Source organism: Cygnus olor, chromosome 2 (assembly GCF_009769625.2).
Source record: "Cygnus olor isolate bCygOlo1 chromosome 2, bCygOlo1.pri.v2, whole genome shotgun sequence".
NCBI classification, from domain to species: Eukaryota; Metazoa; Chordata; class Aves; order Anseriformes; family Anatidae; genus Cygnus; species Cygnus olor.
In genome coordinates this window covers 136,805,125-136,822,620 of record NC_049170.1, presented here as the reverse complement: position 1 = coordinate 136,822,620, position 17,496 = coordinate 136,805,125, and the positions used below count along the sequence as shown (strand labels likewise).

The 17,496-nt window shown below is 39.4% G+C and overlaps 1 long non-coding RNA gene across 1 annotated transcript in view; it reads right to left on the bottom strand.

Annotated features, from left to right (window-relative positions):
• Positions 1-2,152: 2,152 nt before the first annotated feature.
• Positions 2,153-17,496, bottom strand: part of LOC121066079 — a 35,736-nt gene continuing 20,392 nt past the window's right edge. Inside the window, exon 2 of the long non-coding RNA XR_005817494.1 lies at positions 2,153-2,444. This is a non-coding gene — a long non-coding RNA (uncharacterized LOC121066079). The remainder of the gene's footprint in view (positions 2,445-17,496) is intronic.

The following is a 17,496-nucleotide window of genomic DNA, read 5'->3' as shown; positions in this document are numbered from 1 at the left end:
CAGTTGGAAGGGACCTACAAAGATCATCAACTACATCTGCCTGGACACATCTGGGCTAACCAAAAGTGAAAGCACATTAATGAGGAAATTGTCAAAGTGCCTTTTGAACACCAAGTGGCATGGGGCATCAACCACCTCGCTAGGAAGCCGGTTCCAGTGTTTGACCACACTCACAGTAAAGATATTCTACCTAATATCCAACCTGAACCTCCCCTGGCACAGGTTTTTGCTGTTCCCTTGCATTCTATCATGACTAATCCTAGGTATAGGAGGATCAGGTTAGGGAACATTTAAACAATTTGGACATACACAAGCTCATGGGAGCAAATGGGATGCATCCGTGAGTGCTCATAGAGTTGGCTGGTTATGGCAAGGCCACTGCCAATTACCTCTGAAAGATCATGGTGATCAGAGGAGGTTCCTAAGGACTGAAAGATATCAAATGCCCTTTCCAGAAGGAAGCAGCGGACCAGTTTACCCAGGATATGGAGAAGGCTGAGGTACTCAATGACTTTTTTGCCTCAATTTTCACCAGCAAGTGTTCTAGCCACAATGACCGAGTCTCAAAAGGTAAATGCAGGGACTGGGAGAATGAAGAACCACCCACTGTAGGAGAAAATCAGGTCTGAGATCATCTAAAGAACTAGAAGGTGCACAAGTCCATGGAACCTGGTGAGATGCATCCTGAGGATATCATAAAATCATAGAATGGCTTGGGTTGGAAATGTATTGGGTTTACATGGCAAGGTTTTTTTGGGGGGGGGCTGCAGGGGTTGCCTCTGTGAGCAGAGGCCAGCAGCTGCCCCATGTCAGATCAGAGCCAGCTCCAGATGGCTCCAAAACGGACCCGGTCTTGGAGATATTCAAACCTGATTAGACACAGCCCTGAGATACATGCTGTAGCTAATCTCACTTGAAGCATGACGTTGGACCAGACGATCTCCAAAGGTGCTTGCCAGCCACAGCTATTTTATTACTCTGTGATTCTGTAAATCGGTCACATATAGCTGAAACAAGAGGTTTCAGGAGAGCCTTCACATCCTTCACACAGGAGTGCAATCCAAGCTACAGATTCACCTTTTGGGATCTCACAGCCAAGACACTGGCAGAAAAGAGTCGAATATGGAGGAATCTTTCTGCTCTCTTGAGATTGCTCATGGGCTTGATGACAGCACCACTGAAGGCTATGATCTGACTTCATATTAAAGCCCACTGTTCAAATTGAAATGGAGAAATGGCAGTCAGCATGAAGGGGAGTATTGTCAGAGGCTCAATTTTTCTGTGAAATATGCCTACAAACCAGGACTGAAAATCTGGTTAAGGTGGAGGCAGGGTGGAATCCACAGCTGGGAGAAGGAAGGGAGAAGGAGACGATGAGTTTTATTTTAAACATATGTACTAATCATGGCAGAGAAGAGAAATAAGGGTGGGAAACTGCAGCTGGGAGGGGGAGGGCAGACAGAGGCGCTGATGATTATTTTAGATATATTTATTAAATCATTGCTCCAAGCAGGGAACCAGGGTGGGAATATGCAGCTGGAAGGTGGAGGGCAAGGGGAAAGCAGCAATTTTATATTCAATGTTTGCACTGAGCATGGCTCAGGATGGGGACCAGGGGTACAGCCTTGCAGCTGGAGGTGGGAGTGCCACAGGAGAACGCTGGTTGCTAGACCTGTCATGTTAAAATATGCACATCTTGCCTCCAAGAAACTGTGGTGCAAAGGCTTTGCAAAGCTTGTGGAATGGGAGAGCTTTTATTTTAAAGGAGTGAGGGAGAAAGCCTGTTCACCTGCTGGGTTTTTGCTAAGCTCTTGCAGCTCTATTACAAAATTACTCCATAAACTTTTACAGCTGGCCCTGTGCCAGCAAAATGTCATTATTAATACTGCTATGGAAAGTGCCAACAGAACTGAAATACTCATGGGGAGACACTGCAAAAGACATACAAAACCCCAGACCTTTGGAGAGTCAGAAGAAGGAAAAGGGGAAGGGGAGGAAAGAAAACTGCCATATGGACCCCGTATGAAATAATGAAGTTTGTAACAGAACAGAGGTCAGTCATCAAGACCGGCCACTGCCAGCATGTTTCCAACTTGGCAGTAGTAAGTGCATCAGCTCTGGCCCGTAGAAATAAGAAGGCAAATGTGTTTAAGGCAGGGAAAGGAATTATTGTGTGTTTTATGTGTTCCACAGAGGTAAGAACGACAATCCACAAACAAGCTATGGAAGGGAAAAGGCCTTCTCTTGTGCTGAATATTTTCATCCTCCAAAGCAAGTGCTGGGAGCAGAAGGTACTCAGAAACTTTTGGGGTCTGGCTCTTGGCTATGTCATCTCCTTTTGAGGTCTTTCAGTCAATGGCACAATCTGCTGGAAAAGTGATCACAAAGATGTGCTTTGACTTGGTCCTCTTACAGCTGTGGCGATGCAGCTGAAATTTTCAGAGCTCAAAAGATAAAAATGAGAAAACTTTAGTAAAAACTCTATAGACATATGCACAGATCCCTACACAGGCCCTAGAATTACAATCAATCGCAACACCACAGAAGTGTGTGTAGTCATCCAGCTCTTGATTTTGGACTCAGAAGAACCAACACAAAGTAAGAAGCTCTGCAGTCACAAGTCACTTGGGCATTGATTATCCACATCAGGGAAGGCCTCAAGCTGGAGATTTAGAACTGGATCAAGAGAAATAATTGCCAAATTTGCAATAATCTAACCTGAAGTTAGTCCGAGATTTGGTGCAGTTCATAGGTAATGGAAAAATCAGATCCATAAAAGCTTGAACATCTATTCAGGCCCCCAGTTAACCTGTTTTCAATTCCTCCCCGGATAATTCTGAGGGAAGCTGAATGTCAGTCAAAGAAGTCACATTAAAGCATACGTTTTTAGATCTTTTAGTACTGAAAATTTGTCATGTTCTCATCCTCAGGTTGTTGGGATATTCTCTGGCTTAACCACTTTCTTGAATAGGATTGCTTTATTGAATCAGGGCCACAGAAAACATCTGTCTCTGCAGCACAGGAGATGCTCTTCACAAAGTTCATCATCAGGAAGTCCTTCATGAATAAAGCATTAAAGCAACACTAAAGCAAGAATTTTCTCAATTCTTTTCTTTTTGCTACCTATTAGAGAAAAAGCACCATGTAATAAAACGGGGCCTGTATCATTATCTTGTAGCTTATCATGATCGCTGTCTTTTGTGTCCTTTAGATGGAGAAACCACTTAAAATAGCAGAATTAATCACTAGAAAAGAAAAATTCACCTCGCCCTTTTCCTGCCAGTGAAAGATTGTTTCCTGTACTTTCTATGTCTCATCTAGATCAACTTTAAAAGTCTCAAGAATTCAGCAATTCATTTTTTTTCCTGGGAAAAAATCTCCAAAGAGCTCAAAGTTAGAAGCTTATTTTGAATGTCCTCCTCCTAAGCTCTATTTACATTTAGCCTTCTTCCTATACAGTGGCTTGAAGCAATGCTCTCATCACCTTAAAATATATAATTTCACCCTTTTGAAATCTGAAACTAAGTCTTATAAATCAAAAGGCGAAGAAGACGAAGAAGACAAAGAGGAAGAAGACGAAGAAGAAGAAGAAGAAGAGGAAGAAGACGAAGAAGAAGAAGAAGAAGAAGAAGAAGAAGAAGAAGAAGAAGAAGAAGAAGAAGAAATATGATTTTATGAACAGCTGTGAACTGCTGCTGCTGTCAGTGCTCTCTGGATATTGACAGTTAGAACAGTTAGACATCTTTAGGTTAGTTCTGGTTTACACTTGTCTTTTCTCAATGATTTCATTCTCCTTTAATATGAAGAAACCTGAATCTAGAAGTTAACAAACTAATATACACCATTTTTGTGGAGAAACAATGTCCATTGTTTTTCATTTTAATATTTTTTCTTCATGCATTCAGAAATTGTTTTATGTTAGGTTATGTTACATTGCAAGCATTTTCTGGAATTTTATAACCACTGTAATTTGATTTCATAATAACAAATTGTTCAATGATAGTATAACGATAGTACGAAGACATTTTTGAGTTCCACACATGAAACTATTTTATAGACAGGAAGACTGAAGAAACACTCAACTGCTTGCCTAAGACTAGATAGTTGTGGCTGCACTGTACACTTTCAGAACAACCAGGTTTCTCTTAGTGGTTTCCTGGGTGAAGGAGACAGCAATGGGGCCCATGCAAACAGGCTGGATGCAGTCACAGTGTTGATGTATGAAACCTCCCTTGTCTTTGGAAAATACATGAAAAAGCCTCCATGGAATTAAGCAGGGCAGATCTCAAGTCTTCTAAGTTGTATGTTTTCATTGCATGCTCAGACAGGGTTACATTACTGTATATTTGTCTGCATATTTAGATGGGCTTAAGATAAACCTGGGGACCAAATATGACTGAGAAAAGGACCGGATTCAGATATCCAATGAAGCACAAGTTTTAGGGCTGACTAATTCAGACTTATTTGACTCTTACCGTGGTGGCAGATCAGAATTTAAATTCATAGTGAGTGGAATCAGCCTGTCATTTCAAAGCTCTTGAGTGCAAATTTTGTTCAAATTGTAACTATACTAAAATTAAAAGTCTCATTTTTTCCAACAATATAGCTAGGAATGCTTATCTTAACACTTTTAGATTTTCAAGTTTAAAAATATGATCCACAGCATTAAAGATGTGGATCTCTCCCCACCACCACTTTTTTTTTCTTTTTGCTGGGGGAGTTTAAGTACATCAGAAAAATATTACTTTAGCCTTGATAAGGCAATAGACAAGGTTCTTCTCCAGTTTGTACTAAGCATATAATGGTATAACAATAATGACATCAGTGAAATCTCTCTTGATCTGCCAGGTGGAAGCAAAAGAAGAATCAGATCATTTTTTATTTCTTTTTTGCAATTTCCCTATCCAGCCAGACAGGTGTGTTGGCCATGTTATTTCTCCATATGTCAGGAAAAATGTTTTTTAAAACAGCTAATACTATACTTGGGAAAATTCTACGTAGCATGTGCCGTTTAATATGTACACATTTTATCCATACAATTATACAATTTTTTATCCATACAATTATACAATTGGGTAAAATATACAAAATCAAGTTGTATTTAAGATGATTTTTGGTTATAAGCCAATGCAAATATTATTCTCCCAAGATTCCAGGAAGAGATTAAGTGTAGAGCAGTGACTTGTGCAGTGTCTGCCAACTGCTGACTAATTGCATGCCCGTCATTATTGCATCCACATATACAATGAGGGTGAAAATTCAGAGCACCACACTGCACAGCATACTTCAAATAGCAATGGCCATTTCGAAACAAATTAACATATATTTTTCCAGTGTTAATTTCACTCAGTTGTTTTAGGGTCTTGGGGGACTTGGAGCATCATAGCACTGAAAACAAAGTAGTGGACATGTGTGTAGTATAAATGAGAAAGCAGAGACAAATGTATGTACATAAGCTGTACGACTTTTTCAACCTTCTTCCTCAACTAAGTATAACAATGGGAGAAAACTACACTACATTGCTCTTTATGTATCCTGTCTATCAGCAAACATTTTATAAGACAGGACCCTGGGAATGTTGTACATTATCACTGGGGAAAATAATTACAGCAACCACAATGTATATATAGTCAGAGAGACATCTTGGAAAAACATTTCCTATAATTGTACTGTGACAAAATGTGCAGTTAAATATTATACACATGGTGAAAATTACACCACAATTAATGGCATGCCTCAAACATAATTCATTCTTAATGTTTTTTATTAGTTTAGGAAAAGAGAGCTATCACTGAGCGTTTCATGTTATCATATTGTTAGACAACAAGTCTCAACAAATGTCATAAGCCAGGCAGTGTTGGTTCTGGTAAAAGCTCACCTACATTCACGATGTTTCAAGAGTAAAGCTCAGGATACCTCTCTCCAACCCAGTTTAAGTTTGTAGGTAGAACTAAAACATTAAAACAATAGATTAATAACATTCACCAATTTAATTGAATGATTTTGCTGAAAAGTATATCGGTATTTAGGGAAATGGTGTATTGATTTCCCCTCTTTGCTATATTTAGTATCCTGTTGCATGAGAGCAGTGTTGTTGTACGTTTCTTTAATTCTAACAAGTGGGTTGCTTTGATAACAGTTGGTGTTTTCCAAAGCAATATCTACAAACAGGACATTTTCTATTGCTGAATGAAAGACAAGCTGTGTTATTTTCTGACTCCTCCAAATCTGGGATACAGACAAGGACAGTCAGACATACTCAGCCAGTTGTCACCTAGATGAATGTTAAACCAATATCTCAACACTGTATTAATAGGTGGCATTCAAAAGGACACATCCTCTGAACTTAAGAGAATATTAGTGTATGAAATTCCCAATAATTATAATCTCCTCTACCCCTTAAAGACCTACTGATATTTACAGCCATTAAATGCCTCTTCCATGTCCCGACCACACACAGCATGGTTAATTACTCTCGGGGAACTTAAATTCCCACTTCAATTTCAACAGGACTGCACTTAATTTCTATTCAAATCTCTTCTACAGCAACAGTGTTTGCTGCAGAGGATATCAGAACACAGAGCTCCAAGCAACTTTCTGGGCCATTAAGTTGATTCCCCTGTTACTGCAAACAAACACAATGTATAATTTCTTTCATACAATCTTCAGGCTCCAACATAAAAGAAGTTGTTGGGGTTTGGCCTGTGTTACTCAACTGGAGAATATCCCAAAGCGCACTTGCTCTAAAAATGAAGAGCTGCCTTCTCATTTCCAGCTTAAACTTGTTTCTCCTCATTTTACACCCATTGTACATGTGAAAATATTTTAATTTAGCTTAAATGACTCTTTTATTCCTGATGCTTTCCCCTATGCTCTTCTTCTTATCCTCACTTTCCCAGAGTAAACAAGCCAAGCTTTTCTATCATCCTCTTATCAGGACAAAGATACCTCTTTTGAACCTTCTTGAATCCTCACCTGCCTCTGCTAGATTTTCAAATGGCCTTTTTTAACCATGAATGGGCAGACGAGTACATAATGCTTGAGAAGAGGTCTAGTCAGAGCCTTGCATGATGATATTAGCATTTCTTTGTCCCCACTGACAATAATTTCACTGGAGAATTCTGGGACTACATTTGTCTTTTCATGGTTATATCAAATTGGTGGCTCTCAGACAGTTCTTGATCAATGAGTAAGAGGCTCTTTCACAACTTTCTACTAACAGATGAGCTCTGAGATTCTAGCATAATTTTTCATTAATCTTATTATTATATTTTATCCCACTTCTATTTGGGCCGTTAGACCCTGCGCTTTCCAAAAGATCTGTATTAGCAATGCTTCCAAACTCCATATATCAGTAAACCTTCTCAGTACTCTACTAATATTTGTGTCAAGTCCCAAAGAAGGTATTAAAGAAAACAACTATTGTAGTCTGGTTGATCCATTCCATTTTCACAGGCCCTGCTGCTGTCCACCATATGTCTCCAGTTACTTCACAATTCTCCTGATTTGTCTCATTATAACAAGTAAAGGCTGCCCATTTGCTTTCAGAGCATGTTTTCCTGAAATCTTGATGGATGATATTTACCACATCATTTTTGTCCAGAAAATTAGGAATTACATAGAAATAGTTCAATGTGATCTACCTTTGCTAAAACTATTATTTGCATTTTACTGTTTTTCATTTATCTCTTTCAAAGACTGCTGTAGAGCCCATTTAGGTTAGACTTACAGGTCCATGGCTGTCTGGATACCTTTTCCCACACTCGGATATAGACATTTTCCTTGCTATCCGCCTGACCTGAAGTGCTAATGCTTGTTTGAACCAATTAGTGACTGCAATTGCTGCCAAGCTTGCAGTTCTCAACAGCAGATCTTCCTGTCTCCTGGGATGGAGATCATCAGCCAGTTGAAATTTTCACTTGGATGCCTCATTCCCATTGATCCCCTCCCCTTTGTCCTCATGGTCACTATTTTCATCCTTGCTGAACAATGGGACAAAGGATTTCTCATGGTTTGTCTCCAAGTCAAAAATACCTTTAGTCTCAATTCCATTCTTAATGGACAGAAGTCCTACTTCTCTGTACCTGCAGTGGACAAACTCTGGGGTTTCTTTTTTTTCCTTCTAAGCTCAGTTCAGGTTGTCATTAGTTAGTCTCCCTTTATTCCCACCCTTTTTGAATTTATACCAAGGATTTCCTTGTAAAGCAGTCCTTTTTTTCAGCTTCCATATCCCTACTTATTGCCAATATCCTTCCTGAGGTAGTAGTTTCCCCACACACATCTGAAACATCTCCCTTTGTTGTTGTCACTATTGCTTGTGATAATTTTATATATCCCTCAGCATCTTTGACCTGAAGCAGGTCCATACCTTCTCTACTTGGAAGACCCTGAACTCCTCAGCCCCAGCTGTCTTTCCTAACCAGTTCTCTCAATTTATCAAAGTTTGCCCCACCAAAATCTGAAATCTTAATTAGAGAACTTGACAGCTCACAACCACTCATGCCAAGTCCCATCCAAGAGGTGACCGAACTTTATTAGTGGATGAAGTGATTGCTGCACATAGTATGCCGAGCCAAGTCCTGACACCTTTCCTCTGTCCTCTTTATTCTGGCATAAGTTTGCTGAAATCAATGGGAGTTTTGTTTATATAAGAACTAAAGGATTGGGCCTACACTTTGTAGTCCTCTTTGAAATCCCTTACTATGAAAGGCGCTACGCAAATACATTATTATTTTTACATGCTTTTTATAAAGCACAAAATATTATTGGCCACTGAAGTTTATGGAAACTTGATGCAATCGCAGTTGGCATTGACCTTTTCCCCAGCACAGGAGTCCCTAGGATAACACAGATGTCATGTGCAATGAAATTAATGTTGTGGGCACAGCTGTTTAGTAAAATAAAGTAAGATAAAAGAAGCAATTACCTAATTTGATATGGGATCTTTTCAAATTTTTTTCTCTACCTTATGCTACAGTTTGCAACTTATTGACTCATCCAGTGCCAGATAGACTTTTTCCCTTCTGTAAAACAAGTTTTCACCTACATATACTGCTGGGAAGCATTATTTGAAATGATGAAGTGTAGGAAGTAGAGCCGACAAGAACATTTTACATAGCAAGCATGTACACCCTGACTTCTCTTCTGCAATTTACTTATAGACTTAACTTGATTGTTCTCAGGTTAATATGCACAATTTGGAAAATTGAAATAACCTTCTATAATGTTCAAACACAATCCCATAAACTGAATCAGTTGTTAAAGTAAGCTTTACCTCAAGACCCCACAATGAGGTATCTATTACCAGGAGCTCTAAGCAAATGTTCTTTTAATTAGCTACATTTATCTTTAATCCCTGTTTTGACAGAAACTCTAACATAAACATACATTACAAATACAGAAAATCCAGCTCAAAGTATGGTTAATTTTTATGTTTGACAGAGCCATTTGGAAAAAATAACTGTGACCTTTTTGGAGCCTGGAAAAAAAAATCTTAATGTGATGTCATTATAGCACAGTTTCAGAAACCAAGAAGAAACCAAGAAGAAACAGTGGCATCTGTAGCTAAAGTACAATAACAATTCTTAAAATGTTCCTTAAAAGTGGCAATAAAACCCTGAAAAGACCTTTGGGCCTTATGATGAGGCAGCTGCAAAATCATGTTAAAAAATTTCTGTAAGGACAACAGTAATTACAAACCTGCTTAAAGTTTACCTACATTTCATTCCTAGAGTGTCTGAAATGAGGACTGTGAAACCAGATGGTTACAGAGCACACGTGATGGATATATCCCATCAAGCATGTCCGTTGCCTTGGAAACAACAAGAATAACATTATCTTTAGTGTCTATTTCTTCACAAAACTGTTCATTTAAGTGTTGCTGCCAATCTAAGCAAAATCCATGTGAATGCTTAAGTATCAGCTCAAAAAAATAGGTCTGCCTCTCCCCACTCTGTGGTAAGTGTGTTGGACGTTGCTGAGTGTTGCAGGAATGATAGCAGTGTGTGTCCTCTCCTCAGTGCATGCCTTATTCAGCTGCTTTTCTACAACCTTTCTTTTTGTTTTGTTTTGTTTTGTTTTGTTTTGTTTTGTTGGTTGGTTGATTGGTTGTTTTTTTGTTTGTTTTGAAGGAATTCAATTTGGCTTAAAATCTTAAGTTATCGTATTCAGAGAGTTCAATTGTTATCTGAACAAAAACCAAACCAGATGATAAATGTTTCTTCCTTTTCCAGTTTCTATACTGATAAAAGGAACCAGAGGCAGAGCAGAAGAGAGTTTGAAAAAGACATGAGACAATACATATGGCTTTTACGGGAAGTCTTAACCTTGCAAACAAGCACATGGATTAGAAAACAGTAAATCTGAAGCTGAATGAGGGAATGTGTATAAACAGAGATGATAGACAGTACTGGCACCGTACTAACTTGAGGTATTCTACCTTCATCCTCTGTTATGGCTGTTTCAGGAAGATAATGCTCCAACCTATCTCCTAACATTTCCCTCTCATCCCCTTCCAAAAAAAATAAACAGTAGGCAGTGCTATATGTAACAAGCCATCCCCAGCCCTCCAGCACCACAAAAGGGCATACTTTCCGGTTTGCATTCATTTTAGAAATGTGTGGAACACATCAATGATCTGAAATAGCTTTATGAATCCAGTGACTGCAGCAAAAAGAGGCAGTTTAAAAAGATCTCGATGTTTGATCTGCTCATTCAAGTCTGATAAAATGATCTGTGAGATGAAGGCTCAACTTGTCCCTAGTAAAGTACATGGCAAAAATCCTATCGATATCACTGGGCAGTGGTTGACCTGATTCTCCATCCCTCCCAAAGTACACCTAGCAGGTCCATCACACAATATGTATAAGCAGGTTAAAGCATTTCAGCCACAAGATTGTCTTAACACCTGTTCCTACAAACAACGAGCTCAATGATGTGTTATGCCACACAGGCACTAGATCAAAAGTCCTGGCCAAAACTTATGGAAGCATTTCTGAGAACACATGAATCAGATCTGCATCTTTGCTCCATCCAATATCCACATCTATGAAAATATATATATATAGAGGAGTTAAACATGTCATACTGAGTCCAATCTGCTGCTTAAGAATTTCACACCTCAAAAGCTGTGTGGAATATGCATCACAGTGGCTTGTGGAGGGAAAGTGAGGGAGGGCTGAGAAGCAGAGACATGCCAGTGCAGGCTGGGAGTAAAACATCTAGGGCTCCACTTGTTACAGCCTGGCTTTCCATAAGAATATGCCCAAATCTTTTGTGCTTTATTAGTGTATCAGAAGCATGCTTTATACAGGCAGTAGCTGGGGCTGCTCCTTCAAGTTCACCTGCTCGCACAGGAGCTTGAAGTCTGTGACAGGGGCATGACGGCCACAGACGGCTGAAATATCTGCAGCTGGAAAGCTGCAGATATGCTCGTCTGAGGGATATCATGTTACCTGGGCGCTTTCCATTTTCACGTTCAAAGCTCTGCATACCTGTGCCCTGACCCCTACTTAAGTCCAGTGTCTTATCATATTCCCTCTTCATCCTTCACTGAGACCAGTGTTTTTAAATTCCCTTGCACTCTGCACTTCACAGGGAGTGTTTTATTGTAATGGGTCAATATTTGGGCTCCCTGGTCTTACAAAGAGGGTGTTTTTCCCAATGAAAGTTGACTGGTGCTACCAAAACCAAGGGCAGCATATTGTACAACGTACACTGTATTGTTCCTGTCCCCAGTGCACAAAGTAAAATATAGCACATTTTCCCAGGGATGGTGGCTAAATACCCTAGAGCTGGCCAGGCTCTCCCACAATGCACACATTTGTTTTGCTGCCTTGAAGGAAGTTGTCAGGATGCTTATTTGTCTCAGCATTTGCAATTGACATACAGTTCAATTACACCTATGCTTTTTTTTTTTTTTCCAGGATGGCATCGTCTTTGATTCCTCTCATGCCCCCATCACCCAGGAGAGGTGAAGGCAAATGTCATGGGTGTCTATACTGCAAAAGATGCATCCCACCCAAATACTCCTAAAAAAGCCATATTACTCTTTCGTATAACTAGCAATGGGGGGCACAACACAAACCCTCATTTTTCTTTAAAAAACATGAAATTTGTCCCTTTGCTCCTGTCACCTTGCTTTTATTTCCATACTGTTGAATAAGCAGAGTTGTTTATCTGCTCCCTCATACATAAAAATTGTCTTCATACGTCTGAGTGAGAGTGGCTCCAGAACAACATATAATATTGCAAGTATACTCCCCCAACGACTGGCTTTGTTTTCTGAAACATCTGTAACCTGGGGCCCAACTGCCCTATACAGGACAGAAACAACTACCACCAAAGTCAAATTCAGCTTAGCCACTGCCTGAATTTCCCTTCGACAGCTTTGACTTGCCCCTCACTCTTTTGCTTTTCCTCTGACACAAATTCTTTGGTGGCTTGGGGTTTTCACTCCTCAGTTGTCCTTGGGGTGACACCAAGTCATGCAGAGACATACAGTGATTTCTTTATCTCTTTCTCTCTTCATCTCCCCAAAAAGTAGAAACCAAGTGAATTTGTTTTTCAATGTGCTTATACGGTTCTCATGTAGTACATGCTGTGCTTTCTGCTTTTATTAGAAAAGCAGTTCAAAGAAACAAGCCTTTCCTTGGAACAGAAATTTTGCTGCAAACGACTAGGGAAAATTTTGGTCCCAATAAATATATCCTGCAGTTATTAAGAGGAAGTAAATAGACCAGGCAGAAAAAGACTGGAAACAACAGAGTGGCGCAGCTGCATGCATTGCATTAAAACATGTTTATCATCTGGTCTACTTGGAGTTGTATTTTACATCGCAAATTTATTATTTTTTGGCTTAATAAACTTGAATTCTCACGTTCTTCCAAAGTTATAAGTAAGTCCAGATATGTTTCCCACACATTTCTTCATGATCTCAGGTTGTGTTTTTCAACCTAGTACCTCAAAAATTAATTTAAATATATGAGAACAAATTAGGCCATGTCAGGTGCATTTCTCATATCTGGCTCCTTTTGCTGAGACAAACGAAAAACAAAAGCTGAACTTCATTCTCACTGGAAAATCTTGAGCTGCACAAAACATAACCACAAGTGAAAAGAACAGGAGAGAGAGATTGTAGAAAGCCATGCCATTATAGAATTTGAGAAAAAAAAAATCTAAAATGACTTTAAAATATGCTAACGTGTACATATTGAACAGAACAAATGGCATTTCCCACTGTCTTTGGAAGATCTCCTCTCAAGGATGGAAGGAAGGAAGGAAGGGAGGAAGGAAGGAACATAAGGTGCCTCCCTTCTCAGTGACTGCTGCAAAGCTGAATCTCTGTCATTTTTATTCACTACGTCAACTTAGATGATAAGCATTTAGAGGAAAAGGTCAGGCACTAATGAGTGACTGTGAGTGGGGAGACTGAGCACGCCAGTATTCAGCCTTGTCTGGTTCTTTTATGCTGCTATGATAAAAAACAGTTAATGATAATATTATTTCTCTGAAGGGAAAATCCTGTTCAGCAAAGTAAAAATATATATGACAATCCTTGTATAATCATTAGTAGAAATTATTTTTAAAGTTAGACATAAATTTTTCTATGAGACCCCGTATGTTTGAAATCACCTTGAAGTTGTTTAATATAATTAGCTTTCAGACATCATTTCTATGTGTTAAAAATGTGCTATGAAGAGGTGGAAACCTGAGAACACACCGAAGTGCAGAGTGGGCTTGAAGAATTAAATGAATGTGGTCAGAGAGGATTATGTATTACCAAAAGGAAAGGTTCCCAGATCTGGGAACCAGTTTACTGATTCTTGTCAACTGAAATGAGATCTATTTTCTTTCTTTTTTTTCCCTCTCTCTCTCTTTTTTTTAAAAAGAAAGAAAGAAAGAAAGAAAGAAAGAAGGAAGGAAAGAAAAAAAGAAAGAAAGAGAAAGAAAGAAAGAAAGAAAGAAAGAAAGAAAAAAGAAAGAAAGAAAGAAAGAAAGAAAGAAAGAAAGAAAGAAAGAAAGAAAGAAAGAAAAAGAAAGAAAGAAAGAAAGAATGAAGGAAGGAAAGAAAGAAAGAAAGAAGGAAAGAAAGAAAGAGAAAGAAAGAAAGAAAGAAAGAAAGAAAGAAAGAAAGAAAGAAAGAAAGAAAGAAAGAAAGAGAAAGAAAGAAAGAAAGAAAGAATGAAGGAAGGAAAGAAAAAAATAAGGAAAGAAAGAAAGAAAGAAAGAAAGAAAGAAAGAGAAAGAAAGAAAGAAAGAAAGAAAGAATGAAGGAAGGAAAGAAAAAAAGAAGGAAAGAAAGAAAGAAAGAAAGAAAGAAAGAAAGAGAAAGAAAGAGAAAGAAAGAAAGAGAAAGAAAGAAAGAAAGAAGGAAGGAAAGAAAAAGAAAGAAAGAAAGAAAGAAAGAAAGAAAGAAAGAAAGAAAGAAAGAAAGAAAGAAGGAAAGAGAAAGAAAGAAAGAAAGAAAGAAAGAAAGAAAGAAAGAAAGAAAAAAGAAAGAAAGAAAGAAAGAAAGAAAGAAAGAAAGAAAGAAAGAAAGAAAGAAAAAGAAAGAAAGAAAGAAAGAATGAAGGAAGGAAAGAAAAAAGAAGGAAAGAAAGAAAGAGAAAGAAAGAGAGAAAGAAAGAAAGAAAGAAAGAATGAAGGAAGGAAAGAAAAAAAGAAGGAAAGAAAGAAAGAAAGAAAGAGAAAGAAAGAAAGAAAGAAAGAATGAAGGAAGGAAAGAAAAAAAGAAGGAAAGAAAGAAAGAAAGAAAGAAAGAAAGAAAGAAAGAGAAAGAAAGAGAAAGAAAGAAAGAGAAAGAAAGAAAGAAAGAAAGAAAGAAAGAAGGAAGGAAGGAAAGAAAAAGAAAGAAAGAAAGAAAGAAAGAAAGAAAGAAAGAAAGAAAGAAAGAAAGAAAGAAAAAGAAAGAAAGAAAGAAGGAAAGAGAAAGAAAGAAAGAAAGAAAGAAAGAAAGAAAGAAAGAAAGAAGGAAGGAAGGAAAGAAAAAGAAAGAAAGAAAAAGAGAAAAAAATCTCTAGGAAAGGAATTCTGATTCTGAAGTGTTTGTAGTGTAATTGAGGGAAAGAAGATGAAGTGTCTCAAAATCTACACAATTTTATAAACAATAACACTGTATTTTTCTTTCTAAAGAGGAAAAAAAATTGACAGAATCACTAAAATGCAGAATCATCCATGCTAAGAAATGAGAACGCTCTTTCCAAAGCCTGCTATGACCAGCCAGCTTGCTTGCCAAGGGTCAGCTTACAACTGCCGCCCAAGGAACATTTTAATTACATTGTCCAGACCAGCCTCAGAAGTCCCACTTGCCCATTCGTTTATCTCAAATAGTGTCACATAAATTGGCTGGTCACTGAAACCTCCTGTTTTCCTCAGCCATTCCCAATGAACCCATGGGAGAAAAGAAAGGGGGGGAAACTGTCAAAAACATTCAATTCCTGAAAAAAAAAAAAAAAAAAAAAAAAAAAAGAAAAAAAGAAAGAAAGACAAGAAAGAAAAGAAAGCCTTGAAGGCAGGAAGTTAGCTGGATGCCCCTTGAAGAGAAGATGACAGCAAAGGGGAGAAATGTCTGGGACTGACTGGCTGCTCCAGAGAGGCAGCAGGAGGAGGCTGGGGAGGAGGACCAGTGCCTTCGTCTTGGTCCATCCATGCCAGTTGCTCTTCTGCTTTCTCCTCCAGGTCCCGGAGGGGCTGAGGGCTCAGAGGGAGCCAGGCTTGTGTAATCCCTCTGGGTGAGAAGGAAATAAAAATTAACAAAGAGCTGATGTGGGCACCTTTAAAATGGGAACTTTGTGCATGCCTCCTACTTCTGTGGGGCAAAGTGCTAAGACAGCGTGGTAACTCAAGGGGTTCTCACCCTCAATGTTGGGAATATTCTCAGCTGGCTGGGGCTGGCAAGGGAGACAAACTCCAGGCGCAGCAGGTAACCACAGAGTTCCTAGCATGGTTACTGTTCTGCTCCTTCTTTCCCATGCTACCCCAAACTATAAGCAAGGATAATTTTTCACATATTTTGTGCCCTGTGTTTTGAATTCACAAGAATGACTCAGCCAGCATTCAGCACATTTTTGTTGCCCATTGAAGACCCTGCCCTAGCGTTGGCAGTGTGCTGGACCCTTGGTGAGGGCTGGAGAGTTCACATGGGCCACGCAGTGGTGGCCCTTCCTGGCTCTGGCCACCTCCTCACCCAGTCTCTAGTCCTCTGAGCCCCGTGGCTCTGCACTACAGAGCACAATCCCACTTTGAAGAGAGATGGATATTGGCACGGATTTATTTTTGCAAAGGTAGGAGTGCTTGGTTGACATCTGCAGGAGAACAAGAGGAGTTTTCTGGAGTGGCTCATTTCCCCCATCCCAAAAATTCTGTTTTCTTAAACTGGTATCTGCAGCTGTGGAAGAACCAACCACCCAGACCATGTAGGATATTTTTCCCCCATATTTGTAATTGGGAAGTCAAGCCAGACCTCAAGCAAGGGCTCATAAATGCCCGGACAAGGCACTTGTGCTCCTTCTAGCTCTCCCTTGGCAGCCAAGCCAAGCAGCATCTTTCTTCCTAGGGAAAATGCTCCAGCATTTAGAGGTTAGGCTGCCCATGGACATCTGCATCGGCCCCAGCCCGATAACTCCAGCTCCTTCCACCCACCAGCAGGACCAAGCTGCAGGCTCCTTCGCGGCATGCTGGGGCTGCACAGCTCTGCTCAGGCAAATAAGAGGAAGCAGGTTTTCCAGCGGGGTGATCTAATTTACGTGCCGCTTATGCTGCGTTATACGGGAATACATTTGACTTTTTGATTTCCCGATTGTAAATTTTACTCCTGCTGACAGAAAGAGTAATTGCCGTGACCAGAATCAAACTGATTGCTCAAAATGTTGAAGTTGACTTTTTTGTTCCACTTGTACAATATATACATTCCTGAAGGCTGAGGTTTCGAAGGATAGATATGGTATTGGTGTTTACCAGAAGTATCTTTGAAATGCTTTGTAGTGCCAAAGTATACAGAAGGCTCATTTACTGTGTTGGAAGAGTAAATGCAACAGGGGTGTTTCTGCAGAAGTAAAATATATGTATGTTTTTATTTCCTATTCTCTTACATAACCTTGTTATTAGTTTGAAACTCTCCAGGCATTCTGTAGGTGATAAAAAGAGGAGAAAAGTTATTTCTAGAAAGCTGAGCAGTTCTAATTTCTTGTGTTTTTACACTAAACATGCCAGCTTAAGCAGAAAGGTGTAACCACACTCCGCTTTGGGGACAGGATAGCAGTCAGGCCAGCAAATGAAAATAAAGGTCAAAGCAATTTCCATAAGGAGATGCAGCCGAAGGCCACTGATCCTTTCACAGATACAGCTGCCCGCAAAGGCTCAGGAGGTGCAGCGAGGAGGGCTGCAGTTGGGGAGGGAAAAGCAGCCAGCAGAAGGAATCAGACAAGAGGCTGCTCCTCAGCTTGCACCAAGCCTCGTACAACTCTCTCACCATCTAATCACATCTAGCCAGATCTG